Genomic DNA, 9212 nt, shown 5'->3' with positions numbered 1-9212 from the left:
TGGCATCCAGGCATGGTGTCCAGCTAATCTTTTCAGCTCCCCGAAAGCTGGTAATTATTTGCCCGATGGTGTCAAGAAAGCGTGTCAAAGAGGCCTGTACTGTAAACCATCAAAACATGTTCGCCCAGTGCACCGCCAAGGTGGTGTACGAGATACCGTTGACCTGTGGCAAGGTTCATGTGGGACAGACGGGGAAATGTTTCAATGAGAGGGCTCGAAAGCACAATGTGACTGTAAAGAACAAGACAGGAGGTAACCTTGCTATACATTGTAGTCGCTGTGAAAATTGCCGTCCCACGTTTCAGGAAACCAAGTTTCTAGCCAAGGCACAGGACAAGACAGAAAGAGAAGTTATTCAGGCTTTTTACATTCATCAAAGAAAAGACAAGTGCGTTAGCACGCCTTTTATACTCCTTTCTAAAGGCGAACTCTCCTTTTTGGAAGGATATGTGTAGTACTTTTCACAGTTTTTTTCTACGCTATTTTTTTTTCAATGATTTCAGGGGTTTTTTACACGCTGCCGTCCACCTTTTAAATTTTAGGCGTTTATCTTTGACTTCTCTCTCATGTATTCTTCGGTTTTCAAGCTCTTGTGGTTGCTCGCTTTTAACATTTTCTTGTCGTTATCCATGCGACCTGCCTTTCACCCATGCGTTTTGCCATAATTGAACTGGTTCAATCTCGCCTAATGTTTTTTTTTTCCTTTTTTTCTTTCTTCTTCTTTTCTTTTTGCTTTCTTTTTTTCCTTTTTGGTTTTCTGATTTAGTGTAGTGGTTATCGCACATTAATGCAGACCAGAGATTATAAAAGAGTTCCTGGGTTCCCTTTCTGCTCATTAAAGTTGGAAGTTGCGCTTCTGTCCTTTTGTGTCTTTCTTCCTGTGGTGTTTCTACAGCGCTATAAAAATCAAGATCATGTACGAACTAACCCGTCAAAAAGTCCTGCTCCAGAAACAAGTGTGACAGATACTGCGCCTTTCGATTTCTGAGAACAAATTATGAAAGGTACGCTTCCGCCCCGCCAGGATGGTGCTCTGGTAAGACGCCCGACTACTGTGCCGGAGTTCCCATGTTCGAACCCGATCACGGCGGCTGCGTTTCGATGGAGGCGAAACGAAGTGGCGTCCGCGCGACCTATATACAGTAGGTCGTGGGCGTCCGTGTGCTGTGCGATGTTAGCGCACGATAAGGATCCCCAGGTGGTCGAAATTACTTCGAAGCCCTCCACTACAGCTCCCCTTTCTCTCTTTCGCCCCCACCTTCCTGCCTTCCTTCCCTTACAGCGCGGTTCAGGTGTCCACAAAGCAAGTGTGACAGATACTGCGCCTTTACCTTTCTATGGACCAATTATTATTATTATTATTATTATTATTATTAGGGCACGCTTCAGAGCTTAAATAGGCTTTCACCCCACCTTCCTTCCTTCCTTTAAGGCGCAAATCAAGTGTCCACAGAAAATAAGTGTGACAGACACTGCGGCTTTCTATTCCAGTGAACCAATTATTGAAGGCACGCTTCAGAGCTCAAGTGGGTGGTGGTGGTTAAAACATTTATAAATTACAATTAAATGATTACAGAGGTGTTTGGGTTAGAGACGTATCGGTCTCCCCCTCACAATACTAGGTGGAGCCCCTATTCCGGGGCCCCATTGGCAAGCAACGCCGCCCGCGTCCGTTGAACCAAGGCCTTTTGAGCCTTGAGTTCTTGACAGCCGAGCAGGGCCGCCTCCCAGTCCTCTCTAGTTGGATTGGGGTTGGGGGGAATGGATGGGTTTGACTGGCACGCCCAGACCATGTGAAAGGTGTCAGCCACCTTCCCACAGTACTGGCACGCACCATCAAAGGACGGGTTGAAATGTTTAAGCACCGCCGGGCACAGTACTGTATTGGTAAAAATTTTGATGAGGAGGCGCTCGTCAGCGCGATCCAGTCCCTTACAAGGGGCCGGGTAGCGCCTGTGCTCTTCCTTGTAGTAATCGGTGATGTCTTTGAATGTAAGGGCCAGATTGTCTGATTGGGAGTAGGCTTCCAAGGACAAGGAGATAGCCCGGGGAGAGAGTGCGCGGGCGGCCTGATCGGCCTGTTCGTTTCCCCTGAGTCCCTGGTGACCGGGTGCCCAAATGAGATTATGCGGAGTTGGGTCTATGTATCGGCAGCTAGATTGCAATATACGCCGGGCAAGTGGGGGAGCCCATCCCAGCCTATAATTCCGACAGGCCCCTCGCGAGTCGGTGATGATGTGTTTCGAATTGGGAATACTGAGAGCCAGAGCGATAGCAATCTCCTCCGCGTGAGTTGTGCTGTAGGCTTTGAAGGTTAGCCCGTTAACCGTGTTTGTGTTGTGTACGACTGCAGCCGTATACCACCCCCCATGGTAAGGGCCGGCAACATCCACATAATACACGTGTTGCTGGTGACCATAGTATCGCTCCAACGCTTCCGCGCGCGCCTGGCGACGACCGTTATGGTCTTCTTTGGACATGTTGCGGGGAAGGGGTCGGACCTGGAGGGCGCGTCTCCAGAGTTCTGGCACTCTCACCCTTTCCTCAATGTGGTAATCGTGTTTGATGTGTAGCCGGTCCAAGAGGCGGCGACCGGACGTGGTCTGTGTAAGACGCGTGTATTGGCTTAGTATGTGGGCTTCTCGTAGCTCCCGGAACGTGTTCACCACGCCCAGAGCCAGAAGTCTCTGGTTGGACGTGCTGACCGGAAGGTCGAGAGCCCGCTTGATGACTTTCCGGTGGATGGCCTCCAATTGATCCTCATCGTGTTTACGCAGGTACAAGTAGGGTGTCGAGTAGAGGATTCTGCTCGTTACAAAAGCATGGGCAAGCCGCAGTGCATCCTTGCTTCGTAATCCGCCCCGCTTGTTGGAGACCCGGCGGACCATACGGCCCACCTGGTCTCCCACCATGCGAAGTTTGGCCAGAGTGGTGTCAACTCTGCGTTGATGGTGTATGAAGAGGCCAAGGACGCGGATCTCTTTGGCCTCCCGGATCGGTCCCGAGGGGAGACTGATGCGAAGCTGAGTTGTGTCTCGAGGGGATGGACGTACGTGCACAAATTCAGATTTAGCTGGGGCGCACTGGAGTCCGCAGTAGGTCGCGTAGTCGTCGACTACGGTCGCCGCTGCCTGCAGGCAGGACTCCATGTGGCCCAGGTTACCTTGCGTGGCCCAGATTGTGATATCATCCGCGTAAAGTGCGTGATGTATCCCGGGAAGAGAAGCCAATTTGGAGGGAAGATGAAGCATGGCTAAATTGAAGAGGAGGGGAGACAAGACAGCGCCTTGAGGTGTTCCCCTCGAGCCGATGGTGTATGGCCCGTGTTCCGCATCTTGTATGCGTATGTAGGCTTGGCGGTCTGTAAGAAATTGTTTTATGTAATTGAAAGTTTTGTTACCACAGTTGGTGTGACTGAGGTGATCGAGGATTACTTCGTGCTTCACATTGTCAAATGCGCCTTTAAGGTCCAAGGCCAGGACCACCTTGTCATTATGGGGGCATTCGACAAGATCTAATATGTCGTGGTGGAGCTGAAGGAGTATATCCTGTGCTGATTTTTGAGGGCGGAAACCGAACATGGTGTCCGCGAAAATGTGCTGTGTTTCAAGAAATTCGGAGAGTCTGTCGCGCACCATTGTCTCCATCAGCTTGCCGACACAAGACGTGAGAGAGATGGGGCGAAGGTTCTCCACATCAATAGGTTTGCCGGTTTTCGGGATAAAGGTGACGAGAGCCGACTTCCAATCGAGAGGGAGAGGAGTGTCTCCGTCCCAAATACTATTGATGTATTTTAGAAGCACAACATATGCTGCATCGGAAAGGTTGGCCAAAAGCTTGACCGTAACCTTGTCGCGCCCGGGTGCAGTGCCGCGTTTCATCTTGCTTAAGGCCGCCCGGAGGTCGTGGAGCTGGAACGGAGTGTCCAGCTCCGTGTTCTCTTTGCCTGCATACGAGTAGGCGACCGCCCGGGGGTCCTTGGTGGTGCACAGGTATCGATCCCTGAGTGTGTGCGCTAGCTGTGTTGTCGTTCCTGTAAAGTTGTGCATGACTTTATGTAAGTGGCGTTGGGTTTCCGTGCGTGTTTGTGTGGGATCGATGAGCGCGCGGAATAGGCGCCACGTATTACGACCAGACATCTGGCGCGCAGCCGTGTTGCACCTGTCTACCCAGTTAGTGTCGGCTAGCTGAGCAGCATATTCCGCGGCTTGATGTGTGAGTTCGAGGATGCGTTTTTTGAGGCGTTTGTTATGTTTCTGTTTTTTCCATCTTTTGGTGAGGCTGCGGCGGGCCTCCCAAAGATGTAGGAGGTGGTTGTCTACGTCCGTTTGCGTTTCCGTGAGCTGTATCTGCCTTTCGTGTTGTTTCAGTGCAGACGTGAGTGATTTGTACCAGGTGTCATATCCCGACTTGAGGGGGTCTACGATAGACAGAGAGGTGCGGAATTTTGTCCAGTTCGGGACACAAGCTTGTGTTTGTGGGCGTTTCAGTGGACGCGTGTAGATGGTTGTGTAGATTATACAGTGATCACTACCAAGAGTTTCCTCTGTGTTCAGCCAGTCGGCATGGCGTATGTTGCGTGTTAATGTGAGGTCCGGGCAAGTGTCGCGTTGAATCGAATTTCCTACACGTGTTGGGTTGGTGGGGTCGGTGTGGAGGGTGAGTCCGAGTGTAGAGAGAAGTTCCGCAAGCTTCCTCCCACGTGTGTTCTCTCGGGGATACCCCCAGAGCCTGCTGTGAGCATTAAAATCACCGACAATCAGAAGTGGGTCCTTTCCCGATACCTGCATAGCTTGCGTGAAAATTTCGCTTAACGTAACATTTTTAAGTTTCGGGGGACAATAAATGTTTAGAATGTGTACAGGTGGGTCAGACCGCCTTAGGGGCAGTACTGACACCATCGTGTACGCGAACGGTGGTGTTGTGGGGAGTGTGACTTCCTGTGCAGTATATTGCTTGTGAACAAGTATACATGTGTGCGGGTTGTGTTGAAATGTAGTGTAGTTTGTGAGCTTGACGCCTGCGCCGGGTTCCTGAAGGGCAACCGCGGCAACGAGGAATTCAAAGGTCTCAAGGTAGAGGCGGAGTTCATCCCGCTTCTTGCTGTTCTTGAGACCTCTGCAATTCCACTGCGTTAGTGTAAGCGGCTGAGTTGTTCTGGCTCTCGACTTAGGGCTGGGGGCCATGTTCGGATACGGAGGGCGGGATTCATGAATAATGCGAGCGCCCACACCGAACTGCAGGGTAACATGTGCAGTAAAATGAATTCACACACTCACAGAGAAAATAATTGGCCCACGCACTGCCTCCCGCAACTTCCCGATAACTTAATTGCTCTCTTCATATCTTCTACCACAAACCTTCCTTCATGACAGTCAAAAATTGTTGGTGGAGTGTTTTGTGAAAGAATATGTGTGAAAAATAAAATAGTTGTCTGTAATTGTACAACATGTCTTGATCGAAATCTTTGCCTCAATCTATCGAAAAAGGTGACAAAGCAAATGAGCTGCGCTCAAGTTTCGCGTTAGAGAGTAATTAGCGTCGGCAAACTTTTTTCGCTGTTTTTAACATGGCTGGAAACGTGTCACCAACATTAACAAGTACTAAAAAAGTCTGTTTAAATGTCAAAGTGAGCTGCAATTTGGTGTACTTCGATAGACCTGAGCGGGCTATCTGTGTACAAAGAAGCAAACGTTGCTTATGGTGGAAGTTGCTGACTTGATTCTTGGTAGCACAGCAGCGCAGTTGGGGCTGCGGAGTAACTTGTCCATTTAGGAAGCACATTGTAGATGATGTCCAATTGCCGAGACCATGTTACAGGACGAGAAATGTGGGCAGAAAAACGAAGAAAAAAAAGAAACGGCTTGTGCCGTTTATTTTAAATTAAACCACCTGAATTCGATGTAGGCGAGTTCAGACTATAAACGTGAATACAAAGAAATTGACAGTTAATATTTCTTTCATACTGTGATGACTAAGATGATAACTCTTGGTAAATAGTCCTGGTCGGAGTAATGTCTACACAATTAACATAATTTTCCTCAAATACATTGCAACCTCTCTTAGTACTGGCGGTTGTTAGTGGCTAATAATTTTCTGCATATAATGCTGCATTTGCCGCGCGATTTTTTTAAGAGTACTGGAAAATATATTGCCAAACTTAAGACATGAAGGAAATCATCAATGCGAGATTTTAATGAAAGGCTAATTACTAACGACTGCTTTATTTCGATATGTTGGTTGCGTATTAGCCTAACCGAGGGCGCGCGTTTCTGACAGCTTTGATGTCATAGGCATGCGTATCGTACGAGGCCTATCACACAGCTCCAAACCTCCCCCATAAAGTTTTGATATTGTCTTACTAATAAGCTCATTTGGGCATGTCTGCTGCTATGAATGAGCGTGGTGCTGGTGAGCAGCTTGAAGGATAGGTTACACTAAACAAGCTTTGAGCAAAAATGGAGTTTAGAGAGTTGCCGTCGTAGTTTAAAACCGCAAAGCGTTGGACTAATAAAGAAATAATTACTTATTGACATCCACCCTTGCGCAGCTAAACGGCTACAAAGGAATCCTGTACAGCGTTCTCAGGAACTTCGTAGTTAAAAATTCGACCAGATCCGGGAATCGAACCCGACACCGCCGCCTTTCTGAGGCAGTCGCTCTGTCGCCTGAACTAACCAGGACGGCTAGCAGATCAAATGGTAGAGCGAGATTGAATTGATCCATAACTCGAAGTGGGAATGATGATGGTCAAATATTTAAGGGAAACCCCCAAGGTGTAGTAGGTTTCTAATAAGGGAGTAATTACTCATTGACATCCACCCATGCGCAACCATACAGCTGCAAAGGAAAGCTATACAGCTTCTCAGAAACTTCTAAGTTAAAGAAGCCCTACGCTGTATTTGACGCAGCGCCCATTTCAAATTATTTCATAGTTTGACTGTAAAAGAAAAGGAAAAATAACTTAGACATCCAAAAATGGCATAAACGGCGACATGTTAAGAGGGTTTGAAGGCCTCTGGCGCTCAGTGTCCATCACAAACACGCCCGAGCGCGCGAGTGCACACACACACGCACACAAGAGATTACAAGACGTTCACACGAAATTCTACTAATAGGGTTTGTACGGGGAGTGACACAGACAAAAGGAGTAGTGAAGTAAATGGGGTAGTCAACGTTTAATTTTTCTGTTTCTAATCTTCTGAACAAGAATCATGCATTCGCGCATGCGTCTGATTTGAAGTGTCTCAAGTGACAGTGTGCGAGCTTAACATGATGGTGAGAAGTGGCGGCCATACCTCTGATATAGCATATCCTATCGCGTTTTTGAACATTTTTAAGATTAGCCACACTTTTTTGAATGTGCGGTATTCATACTGCAGAAATGTATTAAAACACGGCCCTTATTATGCATTTGTACGCTGTCACCTTGCAGGTTTGCGTTGCATAATTTGCGCACGTTCTTAAACGTTTTAAGACCGTACATTATACTGCATTACGAGTTGAGCAACTTCTCTTATTTATTTAGTGATTGTGGCCAAGTTAGATGTTGCAGTGTTGAGGACGGACGATTGAACGTTAATATCTGCTTACTACTAGTTGGATAAGTATATAGGCCAGGGGTCTCCCAATGAGAGGGCCGCGAAGTGCACCACAGGGGTGCCATTCCTCACAACCTGTCCTTTGCTAGTGCCTTCACAATGCCGTGGTTCGCTCTCATTTTCGCGCAGGTGGCTCTTACACTTGACAAGAGTTCCAGTTTAGCATTCGGCCATTCCGCTGCTTTATTGCCACGAAACAGTAGCTAACCGCCGGCTGCTGAACACATGGCCTAAGAAGCACGCCGTCAATGGACCGCCATCAGCCCAATATTGGGAACGATAATGGCGTGTCATAGGGGCGCTACCCGTGCCAAGATTTAATCCAATCTACTAGACTGGCTTTACAACCATTGGCCACCAATGGAAGAATAGGTTATTTATTGGCATGCAGCCTCATTGAACGCCTACCCAATATCTTCCACCCAAGCATACCCACTGGCTCCTGTATAACGTACCGTCTTTGCCAAAGGTAACCGAGCAGCCCAGCCGGCCGGGGCGGAGCAAGCGCAGGGCCGAGCCGCGGCGTGGCGGTCGCCGTCGGTGGCCGTTGCTCGCCGGCTGCGAGCGCAAGCGTGCTGACGTAAGGCTGCTCCCTCGCTATCTTTTTTGGGATGATAAAATGTAAGCGGGTACTTTGTGCGGCGTCCAATTTTGTTCCTTTAGGACGCTGTGCTAGTTATGGAGGGCGCTGTGCACAGCAAAACACACTCGACGCTGATTTTGGGCTGGCATCGTCAATCTGTGCTCTTCGTTAGAAGGTCTTGAATGTTGAACCCCAAAACACAGCTCCCGTAGATGAAGTGATTCGAAAAGTGTTTTTTTTTGTCTCGTTTGGAATTTTAGCACAGGGGAATAGGACACAATAGAAACCTCGGTTTCGTGTTTCCCGCGATTCCTGCTTAGCAATGGGGACACTTCACTGAATTAGAGAGAAATAAACACGGGGCGTGTTTATTTCCGCTGTTTCTAGTGCAGCTATCCGTGTCCATGTAATGAGGCGAATCCGTTATTTTCGCACTTGTCGCCGCTTATTAACGCACACAGGTGCTTAATGCTTTTTGCGATTGCAACGTCAAACTGAATGCGGAAAATATGAGCAGAGATGGCAACTGCTTCAAAAAATATTTGGCAATACCGAATGAGTTATGTAAATTTTCCCTAGCATATTATGCCCCAAGAAAGCCTTGCTATTGCGAAGGATGCCCACGAAGACGTTTTGCTCCCACTTGCATTGAAATTCCCTCCGAATTAAACTTCCTTTTTTTCTGCCACGGAGTTCAGTAAAGACGGGACTCTCAGGTTCGCAAGCTTGATCTTATGTTGCACTTGAAGGTTCTATTCCAGTAACTTATTTATCGAGTCATCGATGCACCACTCTGCCAGTGGGCACTAAACTACCAATCAAGTCACTATACGTAGTAGGCAGTAACACAAAATTAATTTGCAGTGCAAATCAAATGCTGCGCTTCCGGATTTCTTTTCATTTCCAGAAGATGTTGCTGTTAGGTTGGTCGCATGGTGTTCCCTCGTAAAAAAACAAACAAACAACAAAGAAACGGCCGCACTCATTGAGAAAATGGGCGACATATGTTTAAAGTGTGAGAATTACAT

Source organism: Amblyomma maculatum, chromosome 3, assembly GCF_055883805.1.
Source record: "Amblyomma maculatum isolate TAMU_Amacu chromosome 3, ASM5588380v1, whole genome shotgun sequence".
Lineage (NCBI taxonomy): Eukaryota > Metazoa > Arthropoda > Arachnida > Ixodida > Ixodidae > Amblyomma > Amblyomma maculatum.
The sequence above is the reverse complement of the archived record's forward strand: the minus strand, read 5'-3'. Positions refer to the sequence as shown.